Source organism: Poromitra crassiceps (assembly GCF_964638095.1).
Source record: "Poromitra crassiceps genome assembly, chromosome: 6".
NCBI lineage: Eukaryota > Metazoa > Chordata > Actinopteri > Beryciformes > Melamphaidae > Poromitra > Poromitra crassiceps.
Window position 1 is genome coordinate 41089640 of NC_139627.1, and position 16453 is coordinate 41106092.

Below are 16453 nucleotides of genomic sequence, written 5' to 3' on the forward strand. Positions count from 1 at the left end.
CTACTTTGCCATAAATAACATACCGTAATGCAGGTTGCTGTGCCCTCTTAAGTTGCACCGATCCACTTTCAGTCATTTTTGTCAAACTGAACTAATGATAATACATAATTGTGCCATTCAGACTTAGGAAGCGCATGAGTGGGGGAGGGGAAGTACATTTCAGCTGTACCAGACATTGCCACCAGCTCGTCAAGGGACAGTTGATGACACATGGCATGGCTACATTGCATTGTGGGTTTACTCTGTCAACACAGCAATGACAGCATTATGTCATGTTCAAAGAAAAACACAGCAAACTGCTATTATGAAAGCTTAAGGCCATGCCGATTCCACCTGTCCACACAACAGTTTACGAAACATTCTAAAGAAGCCTGGAAGTATTTTGTCTCATGTACGCTAGATGCTTCTTATTGTTCAGTTTGTAGCTCGGTCTGCTCTTTTTAGTTTTACTTACCTGAGTGATGGGAGAGGGCATGTTCAACCACGTTCACATGTCCAGTCTGGGAAGATCAACGTGATGTTGTGAGGCGGTAGCCTTAAACATACTACACTACTATTGGAATCTTATATAATTAATCTGATTCCACTCCTATACTTATGGCACAAAGCAAGGACTTAAATACTGGCCTAATACTGACCTAATGTCAGTTGTTTCATATTGTTTACTTTATAGTAGCCTACCTAAGTCCAGTCAGTGTATTGTAGCCATGCTGTTTAAATCAACTGGACACATTTGAATGAGAAAGTTATATTGTAGAGGAGCTAATTTGGGTGGTCCCGCCCGGGACCTATCTGAGGAGAAGATAGACCGGACTTGACTTAAGCCTTCTGGCTGCCGCGGCGCTGCCACCTCCTTTCCACCTTGGGCTTTATTGGATAGTGAGCTATTGGTCATAAAGCTGGATGTCACCCAAGGTTTCAGTAGTGTCGTCACTACAGAGATACCACAACTGTCACACTTCATTTCACTGCATTTGTACCAACTTCCTACCAGATTTCCGTTACAAGACTTGAGGATTTGCAGTAAAACCCAATTACAGCAGTCGTTAGAAAAACAGGTTTAGTGTCATCTATTAAAAGAACAATGGGGGTTTATTATGTCTTAATTGCTTGTCTCGGACAACTTTATCTGTTTCCATTTGTGGAGCTCTAAATGCTGTTGGTGTGTGTCACAGTGTGAGAAGTGATCAGTGCCTCTCTCTCATTGAGTTTATGCTGTTGTGTTGTTGACACAGAGCAACTGTAGCTTTCTTGATGCTGCACAGACTTTGAATCAGATCAGACGTAGTGAACATTCTGTTCTGATGGGATTCTATTGTTTTTCTTTTGATAGGCTGTTTCAAAATATGGATGGACGACGTTGTAGTGACCTCTGAGTGCAGTCCTTGGAGGGCATGCATAGATAACATAGTTGGCCCACAGGTTGTCTGTCTACCTCTTGTTTGGTGAGATGATTTGAGATGAAACTCCTTGCCTTTGGTTTCAGTGTCAACCGTGCTGAGGACTGAAACTAGGCGACGGCAAATAATATGTGTGTAGGTTCATGATCCATTCATCCATTTCATTTTCTCTCTCTAAATTGGTCTTTGATAAGTCATTGAAGTCTGTAATGACTGTGGAGCTGACGCGGTGGGGCAGAGGCACAGAAGAGACAATGGGAAAAACTAAGGTACATTGTGTTGGCGTGCTTTCTCACTGGGGACCGGAACCGAGCACACTTGTCCCCAAATTGACCCCAGGTGCGGTTAGTTTCATGAGTGTGAACGTTGCGTTCCGTGCCCGGGCGCAGAACATCGTACCGTGACCGGGTCCACTTTGAAAAGGTGGTCTGGGGATCGCTTTAGCGTGCCCGGGGACGGAAGACTTGCGAATGTGAAGGCCAACCGTACCTAACTACACAGACAACACACGGGCGAGGATACACTCCAGGCGTAGTTGACGCGACGCAAGTGTACTCTGCAAGTGTTTGTAATGTGAAAGCTGACCAGTGGGGGAGAGGGGAGGGGGGCAATCGTACTCGGCCGGGCGCAGAACGGAACGAAAGCAATCATTTCCAGAGAGAAAGCACCCTGTGCACATTGGACCTGTGTTTTCCACATCTGAACGTGTTGGAAATCATGTCGAGAGCGCTTCCAATGCACACAAAACAGCACACAGAGTGTTTTTTGTGTGTTTTGTTTTGTTTTTCCCTGCCGTCGCGAACAGTACAGTTCAGGACACAACGATCACGCAGACGGTAGCCAGCTAGTTTTGTCTGTTTGTTGATTGTTCGCACTGTAAACATGAAAGCCAGATTATTGGCAATTCTGACAGCAGCGGAGGTTGAAAATCCCCCTGCCAGGAGAAGAGGTATAGGAGGAGTGACATTGACGAGCAGCGCGCTTTTCCTCCAAATGTTGAACTTTTTTCAGCTTGAGACGCACAGAGCGCTCCGCCAAAGAAACACTAGCCGCCAAGAGCGCTTAAACGCCAGGTGCGATCCTTGAAAGAGGAGCGCGCCTAGCGCATCCTCACCATAGAGAATGAATTGCAGAAAGGCGCTGGCTTCTCAAATACACAGGTCCAGTGTGCACAGCCCATTAGACTGTAAGTGTTTCAAACCAGAGACTTAGTCCCTATTCACAAGCAGGCAAGGGAGGCCCAGAGAGAAGCCCATGCCAACCCATGCTGCTATAAAGCTCAGTATCTGACTGTCCAAATATTTCTGCTGCACTATTTATTTATGATAGGCCATTGGGGGGGTGTGGAGCCATCCCCCCCTGCAAAAGAGACTTGCAGCGTCCATGGGCTACCAGCCAATTGGCTGACTAGCAGTTACTCTGAAATAGCACACAGCCAAGTACTGGCTAGTTCAAGGCTATGGTTTATTTATTTGTACTTATTTTGGATTTAGGGTGGCTCTGCTTATCGTTGTGTGCTGTGCCTTGACCTTTGACCTTTCCTTAGACCATGTGTGTTTAAGTGAGAGCTAGTGGGAGGAAGCCACAACCTTCCAAGGGTGTGTTTTAACTTCCAGCTCTGTTAGTGTCTAGTAGCTAAACGCTTCCTGATTCTCAAAGTGACATTTCATTGTCATGGTGGAAGATTTTCACTTTAGCACACGTCTATTTGTATGAGTTTATGCTCAGTCAGTAGTTGAGAAGTGTCATTTTAGACGACGTTTTCAGAATGAAACCTTTTGAGTGGAGTCACTAGTCTTTTGGTACTAGACTAGCGGATGATACTCATGCCAGCGTGTGCATGCCAGAATTGGAACATTTTCTACCAAAGGTAATATTGTTTCGACTTAGTCTCACTCTCGCTCTCATCCCCTCTTGTGATTTCGTATAAAAGCCATGAAGCTTGTCAAGTCAGCAAGTCTGTGAATTGCGTAACATGGGCGATACTGGTGAAAGAAATGAAGGAACCTTATGAAGAAAAGTGTGCAATTAATTAAAACCATCATTTTCAAAAAGTGTTTGCATCAACAATAGACCTTATTCGCTAACCCTGGCGGCACCATATTGTTGACATACCGTCCTGCGCGCACACAGCGCTGCAGCTGACAACTAGTAACAGCCTTATTGTCGTTTCTGTTCCATTACAAAATAGCGATAGTGATGACAGCAATAAAAACCCCAGAGTTGTTGTTTGTATCCTGCCGTTAATGCCTGTAATAATAAACAAAAGAAAAAAACGAGGTGAACAGACTTTGCTGTGAGGAGCTGTCAGAAAGTTTCACCTGTCTCTCCCAACTATCCACACATCTCCTGTGCTGCTGACGTATCCACCGTCTCGCTCCCTTCACGTCTGAGGACGGTAGAGATAGAAACAAACCACGGGGACTTATTTGCTGTCATTACTACAGCCATGCCTAACGCAGGTCACCATCCGAACACAATTGGAATGATACAGGTAACGCTAACAGCGGCTAGCTTCCTATAAACGCTGCTCCACATAGGCGGTCACTTGAGAACTGCAGCGCTATGTCAACAATATGGCGGCGGTGGGCATGCCCGTACGTGAGTGACGTCAATCGAATAAGGTCTATACTCAACAGCAGTTTTTACTTGTGTCTTTTAGACACGGGGATATAGCTAGTCTTTAACCTTTCCAGGCAGCTGGATTTGCGTGAGAACGAGATCACGATCACACGACAAACTCAGCTTGCCAGACACGCCCCACACGCCCCAATCTATTGGTTTGGACCAATCAGCGTCCGAGGAAGGAGGAGGTGGCCTTAAGTGGTTGAAGTTAGCCTGTTGATAGATGGTTCATCCAATCACCTGCCAAGTATTTTTTGAAAGTACCTTAGCCGCTTTCCAAGATCGAGTTCCCAGATGGTTCTGTGAAACAAACCACTGGCACCGTCAGGTTAGGTAGTTGTAGCTACAGTAAAGAACATCTTGACTTGTATTATGGCTTTTAGATAATGACTCACTTGTGCTTTGTCGGAAAACATTTCTTCGATATAGGTTACATAATAACAAAAAAGACTGGAACAAGCTTGAAATATGGCAAACTAGTTTCCAGTTTAGATTTTCCAGCGTGATTAGGTGATCGGGTCATGAAACACAATCAGTTGGCCTGGTCAGTGAACTAGTCATTCAATGTTTTATTGAAATGATTAGTGCAGTGATTCCCAAACTCTGGGCCGTGGCCAACTAGTGGGCCGTGGAGGTACTGCAGGTGGGCCGCGAGTGGTCTGCCAACACTCCCGATTTCCGCGGGCAATCAAATGGCTGTAGCAGGGTCATTTTTCAAGCTACAGTGGAGATCCTGTTATCAGGATGGGGGGGGGGGGGGGATGACTATAATTTGACATTTTTATTTAACAGCCATGAAAGTAATATCACAGTTGACAATTTCTCATATTTGAATAGTATGTTGATTTTAATATCAATCATTGGCTGAGAAGAAACGCCTTCCTTTTTCTAGAGCCAGTTCATATGCTCTCACATATAAGACAAGACCAAATAGTAGGTAATAGTTAATGTTGAAGTGGTAAAGATTTATCTGCTGTGCTCAGTATCCTCAGGCAGGTCATCTGTCTGCAGTCAAGGCCGTGAGCAGCCATAACTGGTAAGGTTATCTTGTTTTGGAGGAGAGCCCTGAATAGTGCCTTTCAGCACAGCACACTGCTCCGGATACCAAAGGAGCATCCGTAGAATAGCAGTGAAAGTTTCATGTTTGCTACAGCATGGGTTTGCCATTTCCTACTCTTTGTAGTCTGAAACTTGTCATAGTGATACCACAGTCTGGCTGTACTGCTGGTTCACGTAACGTACCCTCAACAGACAAAACACGCCTGTTTCCGGCGATAATGTGTTACGTGCATCTCAACCTGATAGTAGCAGGCGAGGTCTGTGTAGCCCTGCAATTAATATTGATAGTTGTGAATCATTACAGCAAGACGTGGTTAATAATTTGCTAAAGAGATGAGCAGGGCAGAATGCTGTTAGGCACGTTCATTGAGAATGCATCCGGGCCAAGCAATTTACTGTGAAGAATCTCAGGAAGGAATGTTTTGCTTGTGTTCACCTGGGGCTGCAGGCCTTGTTAGTGCACTGTGAAATATGACATGGTCACTTTTCTATTGCAGGGGTTTAATGCTTTAGGTAGAGAATGTGGAGGGAGGGATAGAGGTTTGTCATGCTTTCAGTAGTATATACTAGGGCTGAACAATGAATTGAAGGAGGCGCAATATTTGTTAAAGGCGAAATGTGTGTCAAAATACCGTTTTTAATTCAATATAATGATTTAATTTATATTAAATATACAATATCACAATATTATTGTCGTGCTGCAGAGATGTCTTGGCCTACACATCATATTACAGACTTAAGAAAACATCTTTGTTTGGTACAGATCCCCGCAAAAATCATACCATAATCATTTTAATACATGGGTGTCCGGGAAGTGCATCCGGAGATTTCCTGCCTTACCAAGACGAGGGTCGCAGGTTTGAGTCCCCGTGTTACCTCCGGCTTTGCCGGGTGTCCATACAGGCCAAATTGGCCGTGTCTGCGGGTGGGAAGTCGGATATGGGCCGTTCCACTTAAACTGGGAGCTGGGAAATTGGGAATGTGACTGTTCAAATGTCATGAGCTCCGACGGTGACGTCACCTGTGCTTGGATTTTCTCTGTCGAACTCGGGAGGAGGCTCACCAGCCCCAACCTAAAAAAATCCAAGATGGCTGCTCCGCGCATCAACAGTCGTTAAAATCATCATAATAATACTGTTTATTAGCACTTCTGTCTTGTTTGTGTCTCAGTTGTACAATGTACACACAGCACTGTCTAACTTGTATCTGTGGACATGTTGCTGAATTGTACGCTTGTGGGAGGGCTCGATGTTGGTTCCTTGCTGCACCTGATTGGATGAACAAGGCGCTCTCCATTGTGGGCTGTCCTCCACGGTGCTTTACTTCCTGCTTTTACCACTTCAAAAGGGTTGCTGTGAAATGGGTCTATAGTTGATGTGTTGGAGTGTGTGTGTTTTTTATAATAGCCTATTATATGTGATTATGATAGCTCTGAGCTCAGAGAAGTTAGTTAAGTTCAGGCTTTAGTAATACACTCTAAAATAAAGATGTGTTGGCATAGAGACACTGCATGGAATAGGTCATGCCCATCACGGGGGAAATCGCTCCGTTCACTCCCATAGACCAGCGTCATTTTTCTTGAATTAAACATAGCTAAAAGCTGTTTTGTACTCCTGAGCAAAACAAGGAAGCCATTGAGAATTGGAGAGAAGAAAAATGTGGATCTAGCTGTCGAGGAAGTAAGTTGGAGTGTTCATCTTCCGTATATACAATCTTTTGGCGCAACACGCAACCATGCACGCGACATAGGAGAACGCCAGGATTGGCGGGGGGGTTTCTGTTTCCCCCCGTTTTGGGCGTGGTTTCTGAATGATGACGCGCTCCGCAGTGTCTCTATGGGGGGGCCTTTAAAAGATTCCTAGCCCCGGGGTGCATGTTACTATTAATCCAGCCTTGCGAGCATATACAGTCAGCTGCATGATGGGCACTGTGCAAGGACACACACACACACACACACACACACACACACACACACACACACACACACACACACACACACTGAAAGGACATCTTTAGTGTGTAGCACTGCCAGTGTCATGTTACAGTGTGTATGTGCTTTGCAAAGAAAGAGGCAAGGGATGGTTTGGAATGGAGAGCAGTATCTGAGCGCACGCGTCTGCCTTGCCTGCTTGACCCGATGTCAGATGGAGGGAAAGCTCAAGGAGAGTGGAGGGGGGAGAAGGGGGGGGGGGCATTCAGGGTGGCATGAGCAGCTGTTGACAGAGAAGCAGGATCTTCTGGTCACCATGGCAACACTTGTATTGCCTACATCGGTGTATCACTGTGTTTACAGCTTATTTGTGCAATCCAATATGCCGGCCATCTTGCTGAAAACAACTGCCTGGCTAAGGTTTCTGTGTTGACAAATATATTCTCGAGGACGATAATTCTCGCTTGCCGTCGGAGATACAGATTTAATATTTACAGCACCCAATAAAAAAATGGTTATGGCTGAAATGATTAAGTGGCAAAACGCTTCACTTAACGTTTTTCTCCCAGTAAAAACCCGTTCCCTTCATTTGAGTACACAGGCTTGACAAGAAATATGGTTGCTTAAGGGACTTCGTATCCAAAATCATCGCTCACATCCATAATATCTCAGCTAATAATGTGCAGCCAGTACACCATGTTTTTGTCTTTCTGTAGATAAAAACTCCAATATTGAATTGGTTGATGAAATGAACTCATAATAATAATAATCTAATCTCTATTGCAGATGCTATTGTCAGTAGGAACGTTTGACTCAATATCGTGTCACACCACATAAAGGCATGAAATAGGGTCTTGTCTTGTCTTGTTGTGTTGGCCTAGATTTAAAAGCGCTTCATTCATTTTACTCGCTGCCTTTGTTGCACAGTGGCCAATTAATTATTTAAAAGAGAAACAGTTCAGTTGTGCACTTGCTGCCCTTGATGGGTTAAAAAGGGCCAGTGAACTATGTTGCACCCAGCACACCGACACAAATCTATATCTCCCTCGACTGTTATCGGCTGTTCAGTTGATGTGAATGTGGTCACATGAATGCGAGGTCATATTGAGGAAAGGGATTTGCATTGTTGTCTTAGGCCAGTGGTTCCTAACCTTAGGGTCGCGACCCTAAGTGGGGTCACCTGGAATTCAAATAGGGTCGCCTGCTTTTTATTTTTATTTTATTTTTTAAACACCAGACACAATTTAATACTACCAAAGATGATTTGGGTCACTTGAGATTTTGTTTGTTTGTTCTGAGTTTAAAGTGATAATCTCTCAGATGTCAGCTTTGTTCTCTTGGGTGACACCTATGGCGATGAGTGGTAATTGCAGGTGACATCCAAACAGTGTTGCATTATGTGACATTACTAATGTCACATAATGCCACTATATACTGCAAAGGCTTCCATCAATGGACCATAGCCTTAATCAACATTGTGAGTGACTCTTAATTATTATTTTTTTAGATGAAAATCTTTGAGATTATCAGGAAATCAGGATGTCAGAATTCTGAGTTACTGTCAGAATTTTGAGAAAAAAGAAGCATACTATGTGACATCACTGATGATGTCACTGATGACATTATCGATGGTGATTTGAATGCCGCGGGTCCCTAGATCTTTGCGACGTCAAAGTAGGGTCACAAGCCCAAAAAGGTTGGGAACCCCTGGTTTAGGCTGAAGTAGCAGATCAGGCTGAAGTAGCAGATCGTAGAGCGTTTCTGATGGGGCTTTCCTGCTTTGTTCTCTGTGAGGAGCATTAGGCAACATAGGCGGTACAGTATATGAGGTAATTGTGTTGTGGCGCTCAGATTGAGAAATATGACTTCTTTTTCTCTGTGTCCCACAGTCCCCTCCACAGAGCCCACACACGTGTGTGTGTGTGTGTGTGTGTGTGTGTGTGTGTGTGTGTGTGTACACACGCACACACACACACACACACACACGGGAAAATGAATTATTACTTGAGGTTGCAATTGCTCTGGTGTAAATTCCCGTTAGCTCGTAGAAAGCTATGACGAGCCATGTGCAAGCTAAGTCAATGACAAACTTTCATGAACCTACCGTAATTTTTAGTCGCTTGTGTTGATGGTTTGCTTTTTCAAATTCCACACGATGAAATACAGTGACATTTTTGTTGCTGATCCCTTGGTCAGATCTTAATGAAAAATCTGCATTTTTCAATTATTTCATCACAAGGCCAGATAATATTCTTGAGAATGGTGTTTGGAAAAAGTACTCATTTAAAGGGACCGGAAAGACCTTGAATTTCATCTGGGTCTGTGAAATTACAGCATTATCGCAATGCTGTGGAAAGAGGAAGCATGCTGCCCTCTGAGTAACACCCAAGTCTGCTTTTTTCCTTCCTTAGTCCATTTCTGTTTGATTTGGATTGTTACCACTTGCGACGTCATCAATATCACATGCATATTATCTTTACGGAACCAAGAACAGTTGGATCAGTAGGATCCTTCTGCAAAAATGTTACTTTCTTCTGACCAAAAAATCCTTCTTGTTACAGTCCTTATGGATTTCCGAGTTTTTTTTTTACTCATCAGTATCATTGAGATGGACATTTTGTTCCCCTTATACATGACATTTTAGCTTTTGTCCAATGAAATGAAAGTGCCGTGATGAATCACATTGCAGTATTGAATCGTCCGTACTGTTTGGGGAAAAAACAACCCAGGTGCAATTCTTAGGCTGCGCTGCCTGCTGGGGTTGTTATGATGGCAATATGCTAGTGCGAGTTGTCACTGTTATTAGATGCTAATGGTTCAGCGTGTGGGTGGATCAGAGGTCCTGATGAGAAGCCATCACGATAAATCCTTTTACTGATCCTTGGTATCTGTCACCATCCCCCGTCCATTCCCCCCGGGAGAAAATAAACCACAGCCTCGGCGCCGCACGCGAACGCCCTTCTGCTACTGCACGAGAAGCATGTACAGTAGACATGTTTTTTTGTTTCATACTCTGCCTTGAGGAAAAAAATAATCTTCCATTATTCACATAAGCCCGTCACAGATGATGCAACCACTTCAAAGTGTGATTTATGCATACTGTATATATACCCAGTATTTCAACGACTTGGCTCATTGTAATCCCTGTCAGGATCAAAGGATCTGTGGCAGGATTGCCGTATCGGTGGTTCTTAGTAGTGCCAAACGCACCTCTCACCTATATCCTACACTAGTGCGGCGGTGGAATGTGTTACCCCGATGACCCTTTTCTTCGCAGCTGAAAGAACCAGTAGGCCTAAATGCTGCAAGTGTTGCCAGCCAAAGCAGGCGTGGGAGACGCGTTTCCCCCCAGAGACTACAGGCTACCATCCCCCGCAGTTTCTCTGACCTACATTGGCTGTCGCTAAGTGACTCATTGAGAAAGGCAAAGAATAATAACGCACAAACGCTTGTTGTGACTACCTGTGTGGGGTGATCATTATTTATCATTCCCCCTCCCCTCCCCTCCCCTCCCCTCCCCCTCCCCCTCCTTATGTTCCCCTCCCCCACTCCCTCATCCAGCCCCCCCCCCCCCCCCCCGCCCCTCACCCCCCTCCTCCAAGACTGCAGCCCAACCAAAAGCTTCAAAGGCGGGTTTTACTCAGCAGAGCAGTTCAAGAGAAAATGGCTGCTGTTTCCAGGTCTTGTTTGCACATCTGTCAGGAGGTGACCGTGCAGGAGAAAATGGGCTCCCTGGCATATGCTTGTACAGAATGTGCCTCTGCCTTCCCCTCTTTTTTTAAACTGCCTTTTTTTTGTAGTGTCCTGTTTTTCTACATCATTCTTTCAAAACCGCACATGTACAGGAGGTGGCTGGCTGTATCCTCCTATCTTTTTAGATCAACTGTTTGTGTTCCAAATGCATCTTTCTATTTTAGTGATGGGGGAGCCTTATTTAGAATTCTACCTAAAGAACTATTCACATTATTTGTTGTGATCACGGTAGCGGAAATTTGACATGAATGAAGACTATTTTTTTTTTTTTTGCTATCGTCACTATCTCCTTGAAAAGGATTGTGCTTTCTTTCATTTTTCTTTTTTTGCTGTTCCAATCAATGGAATTGTTTCTAGTTCTTCCAAATTTGGCAGAGCAACGTTGTGTCCTTGAGTCCACACCACAAATTATATTGATCTATTTTAGGACAGATTAACAAGCAGAAATGTGTCTTTGCAGTAGAGTTGTTGCTTTCTTATCACATACACTGAGCTTATGATGGGTGTAACCCTAGACTTAGATCAACCTTGTGAGTAGTTCTGTGAGCATGTGAGCTAAGATTAACGATCTTGAGGTTTAATCGGTTTAATCTCAGAACCATCTTGAACCTTAAAAGATATTTCTGGCCACAGTGAATGCTAAGCCCTTTTCCCTTCTAAAAATCCCTGTGGATCAGTCAGTGTTATCATGCAACTTATTGCCCTAGATAGGATTGACATTCAACTCCAAATGCTATCAAAACAAACAAACAAATAAATAAAATAAGACGGCATATAGGAAAGTATAGATAAGTATAAATACAGTGTTTCCTCCAGGATTTTATTGCCACTTGCTACTAGCAAAAATCTAATAAAACTAACTAAGTTTTTAAGTTTTTTAGGTTAACTGGGAGTTCCTAGTACTCACAAACTTGGGTATGATTTCTCAACCCCCAGTTGCTCCCAGCGCGTCATTTGACTTCATTTCAACATGGCGCCCCCAATTGTAAGAATAAAAAAACAACAACACATTTTTCTTTTCTTTTCAACAATAGTAAGCTTTCAGACCAATCAGCATACCAATACAATAGTTGGTTAAACCCATACAACTAAACGTTAATGTTGTTATTAGCTGTTAGCTTAGACAGCTACCGGCTATTAGCATCCATGGTTTTGCGACTTGAAGCCTGAAGCTCGAACGCACGTAGGTCGGAGATGACGCGTTTGCCACTTGCTCCTACCATAAACAAATGGAGCATAAATATCTGGTTGTGTTGGGAGGGCCATCATCAACGTGCTACAGCCAATGAGAGCACAGTGACGCTTTGTTCACACCATATGCCAAAGCCACACTAAAGCCATGCTGAAGCTGAGTGTCACGCTAAACCGGTCACACAAGAAGCACTCTCTTTTCCTCAGCGCCTGGCTCGGAGCTGCTCCTCTGGACCCTCCCCCCTCACAACTATTGTCTTCATGCCTGGCACGTCGGCTGCTGCACGCTGCATGCTTGGAAAATAGAACAGAAGCTGAAACTCGGTTCAGCGTAGCTTTGGAGTGGGATTGGCGTATGGTGTGAACGTGCACTGAGGCAGACACGGCCCGGAATGATGTCTGCTGTCATCTGCAGGCAGGCAAGTGGTCTGAGGAGCAATGATGGAGAAAGTATATGGGCCATTCTACTGAACTGGTGCAAACTGCTATCCCACAACCAGAAAACACATTTAAAAAGCATTTAAGTTGGCAAATCTTAAATGTTTACTAAGATCATTCTATTATCTATTGAAACCCAAAATAATATGTGATGTGAAATAGCAGTAAACTTAATAACTCTGACTTTGAACCAGAGATGCTCACAAGTCAGTTTTTGCAAGTCCAAGACTCAAGTCTTTGAGCTAGAGTCCTAGTCTCAAGTCTCTTATTGTTGTAATGAGCGTTCTATGATCTGCTGCCATCTGGTCTGCTTAGAACACTGTTAGCTATATCTAAGGGAATAGCATGGTTAGCATGTTGTCTGATTCCCTGGAAGAGGCAGTGTTTAGTCAGCGTTGAGGTTAGCATGTTGTCTGATTCCCTGGAAGAGGCAGTGTTTAGTCAGTGCAGAGGTTAGCATGTTGTCTGATTCCCTGGAAGAGGCAGTGTTTAGTCAGTGCTGAGGTTAGCATGTTGTCTGATTCCCTGGAAGAGGCAGTGTTTAGTCAGTGCAGAGGTTAGCATGTTGTCTGATTCCCTGGATGAGGCAGTGTTTAGTCAGTGCAGAGGTTAGCATGTTGTCTGATTCCCTGTAAGAGGCAGTGTTTAGTCAGTGCCGAGGTTAGCATGTTGTCTGATTCCCTGGAAGAGGCAGTGTTTAGTAGGGGTGGGAATCACCAGATGCCCACGATACGATACTGAAACGATACTTGAGTCACGATACGATAGTATTGCGATACTGCGATATTTTCGATATTGCGATATATCGATATTTCGATATATTGAATATTGCGATATTTCGATATCTTGCGATTTCTTACTTTTTCAACTGCAAATGATGTCCCCAAAGGAAAACTTTGTCAACATCTGGTTTATATAAGAACAAATTTTCAGTCTGTACATCTGACTTCAACCATTTTATTGCAGCAACATTGTCAAGTAGACAGACCAACAACTTTCATAAAGTCATGTCATAGTTGCATGCACCTGACAAACTGAACTGTTTGTTACAGTCTACTTACAGTCCACCTTAACTGGATGTGTGTGTGGACTACTGTACTTATGTAGTTTTTGCAACTTCACTTCACTTACACAAAACATTTTGTGCAGCCCATTCAGTAACTGGGGAATTTGTAAATGACTGTTATGACAAAACTGTTACTGTTAAAACAAAATGAAAATATGCTACCGTTTGTTTACTGCTGGCCTTGGAACTAAAGTTTATAGTAGCCCGGTGGCCTGGCATGGCCTGCAATTTTTTTTTTTTTTTTTTTTTTTCCCAATATCGATATTTGGCGTCCAAATATCGATACGATATCGTCAGGCAAAATATCGCGATACTGTGGTGTATCGATTTTTTCCCCCACCCCTAGTGTTTAGTCAGTGCAGAGGTTAGCATGTTGTCTGATTCCCTGGAAGAGGCAGTGTTTAGTCAGTGCAGAGGTTAGCATGTTGTCTGATTCCCTGGATGAGGCAGTGTTTAGTCAGCGTCGAGGTTAGCATGTTGTCTGATTCCCTGGAAGAGGCAGTGTTTAGTCAGTGCAGAGGTTAGCATGTTGTCTGATTCCCTGGAAGAGGCGGTGTTTAGTCAGCGTCGAGGTTAGCATGTTGTCTGATTCCCTGGATGAGGCAGTGTTTAGTCAGCGTCGAGGTTAGCATGTTGTCTGATTCCCTGGATGAGGCAGTGTTTAGTCAGTGCAGAGGTTAGCATGTTGTCTGATTCCCTGGAAGAGGCAGTGTTTAGACAGCGTCGAGGTTAGCATGTTGTCTGATTCCCTGGAAGAGGCAGTGTTTAGTCAGCGTCGAGGTTAGCATGTTGTCTGATTCCCTGGAAGAGGCAGTGTTTAGACAGCGTCGAGGTTAGCATGTTGTCTGATTCCCTGGATGAGGCAGTGTTTAGTCAGTGCAGAGGTTAGCATGTTGTCTGATTCCCTGGAAGAGGCAGTGTTTAGTCAGTGCAGAGGTTAGCATGTTGTCTGATTCCCTGGAAGAGGCAGTGTTTAGACAGAGTCGAGGTTAGCATGTTGTCTGATTCCCTGGATGAGGCAGTGTTTAGTCAGTGCAGAGGTTAGCATGTTGTCTGATTCCCTGGAAGAGGCAGTGTTTAGTCAGCGTCGAGGTTAGCATGTTGTCTGATTCCCTGGAAGAGGCAGTGTTTAGACAGCGTCAAAGTTAGCATGTTGTCTGATTCCCTGGAAGAGGCAGTGTTTAGACAGCGTCGAGGTTAGCATGTTGTCTGATTCCCTGGAAGAGGCAGTGTTTAGTCAGTGCAGAGGTTAGCATGTTGTCTGATTCCCTGGAAGAGGCAGTGTTTAGTCAGTGCAGAGGTTAGCATGTTGTCTGATTCCCTGGAAGAGGCGGTGTTTAGTCAGCGTCGAGGTTAGCATGTTGTCTGATTCCCTGGATGAGGCAGTGTTTAGTCAGCGTCGAGGTTAGCATGTTGTCTGATTCCCTGGATGAGGCAGTGTTTAGTCAGTGCAGAGGTTAGCATGTTGTCTGATTCCCTGGAAGAGGCAGTGTTTAGACAGCGTCGAGGTTAGCATGTTGTCTGATTCCCTGGATGAGGCAGTGTTTAGTCAGCGTCGAGGTTAGCATGTTGTCTGATTCCCTGGAAGAGGCAGTGTTTAGACAGCGTCGAAGTTAGCATGTTGTCTGATTCCCTGGAAGAGGCAGTGTTTAGACAGCGCCGAGGTTAGCATGTTGTCTGATTCCCTGGAAGAGGCAGTGTTTAGTCAGTGCAGAGGTTAGCATGTTGTCTGATTCCCTGGAAGAGGCAGTGTTTAGTCAGTGCAGAGGTTAGCATGTTGTCTGATTCCCTGGAAGAGGCAGTGTTTAGTCAGTGCAGAGGTTAGCATGTTGTCTGATTCCCTGGATGAGGCAGTGTTTAGTCAGTGCAGAGGTTAGCATGTTGTCTGATTCCCTGGAAGAGGCAGTGTTTAGTCAGTGCAGAGGTTAGCATGTTGTCTGATTCCCTGGAAGAGGCAGTGTTTAGTCAGTGCAGAGGTTAGCATGTTGTCTGATTCCCTGGAAGAGGCAGTGTTTAGTCAGTGTCGAGGTTAGCATGTTGTCTGATTCCCTGGATGAGGCAGTGTTTAGTCAGCGTCGAGGTTAGCATGTTGTCTGATTCCCTGGAAGAGGCAGTGTTTAGTCAGTGCAGAGGTTAGCATGTTGTCTGATTCCCTGGAAGAGGCAGTGTTTAGTCAGTGCAGAGGTTAGCATGTTGTCTGATTCCCTGGAAGAGGCAGTGTTTAGTCAGTGCAGAGGTTAGCATGTTGTCTGATTCCCTGGAAGAGGCAGTGTTTAGTCAGTGCAGAGGTTAGCATGTTGTCTGATTCCCTGGAAGAGGCAGTGTTTAGTCAGTGCAGAGGTTAGCATGTTGTCTGATTCCCTGGATGAGGCAGTGTTTAGTCAGTGCCGAGGTTAGCATGTTGTCTGATTCCCTGGAAGAGGCAGTGTTTAGTCAGTGCAGAGGTTAGCATGTTGTCTGATTCCCTGGAAGAGGCAGTGTTTAGTCAGTGCAGAGGTTAGCATGTTGTCTGATTCCCTGGAAGAGGCAGTGTTTAGTCAGTGCAGAGGTTAGCATGTTGTCTGATTCCCTGGAAGAGGCAGTGTTTAGTCAGTGCAGAGGTTAGCATGTTGTCTGATTCCCTGGAAGAGGCAGTGTTTAGTCAGTGCAGAGGTTAGCATGTTGTCTGATTCCCTGGAAGAGGCAGTGTTTAGTCAGTGCAGAGGTTAGCATGTTGTCTGATTCCCTGGATGAGGCAGTGTTTAGTCAGTGCCGAGGTTAGCATGTTGTCTGATTCCCTGGAAGAGGCAGTGTTTAGTCAGTGCAGAGGTTAGCATGTTGTCTGATTCCCTGGATGAGGCAGTGTTTAGTCAGTGCAGAGGTTAGCATGTTGTCTGATTCCCTGGATGAGGCAGTGTTTAGTCAGTGCCGAGGTTAGCATGTTGTCTGATTCCCTGGATGAGGCAGTGTTTAGTCAGTGCAGAGGTTAGCATGTTGTCTGATTCCCTGGAA

At 44.6% G+C, this 16453-nt stretch overlaps 1 protein-coding gene across 1 annotated transcript in view; it reads left to right on the forward strand.

The window, feature by feature from the left end:
• The window catches only part of tbl1x (transducin beta like 1 X-linked), a 36069-nt gene that overhangs the window by 476 nt on the left and 19140 nt on the right, over window positions 1-16453 (forward strand). The gene's annotated exons all lie outside the window — the stretch shown is intronic.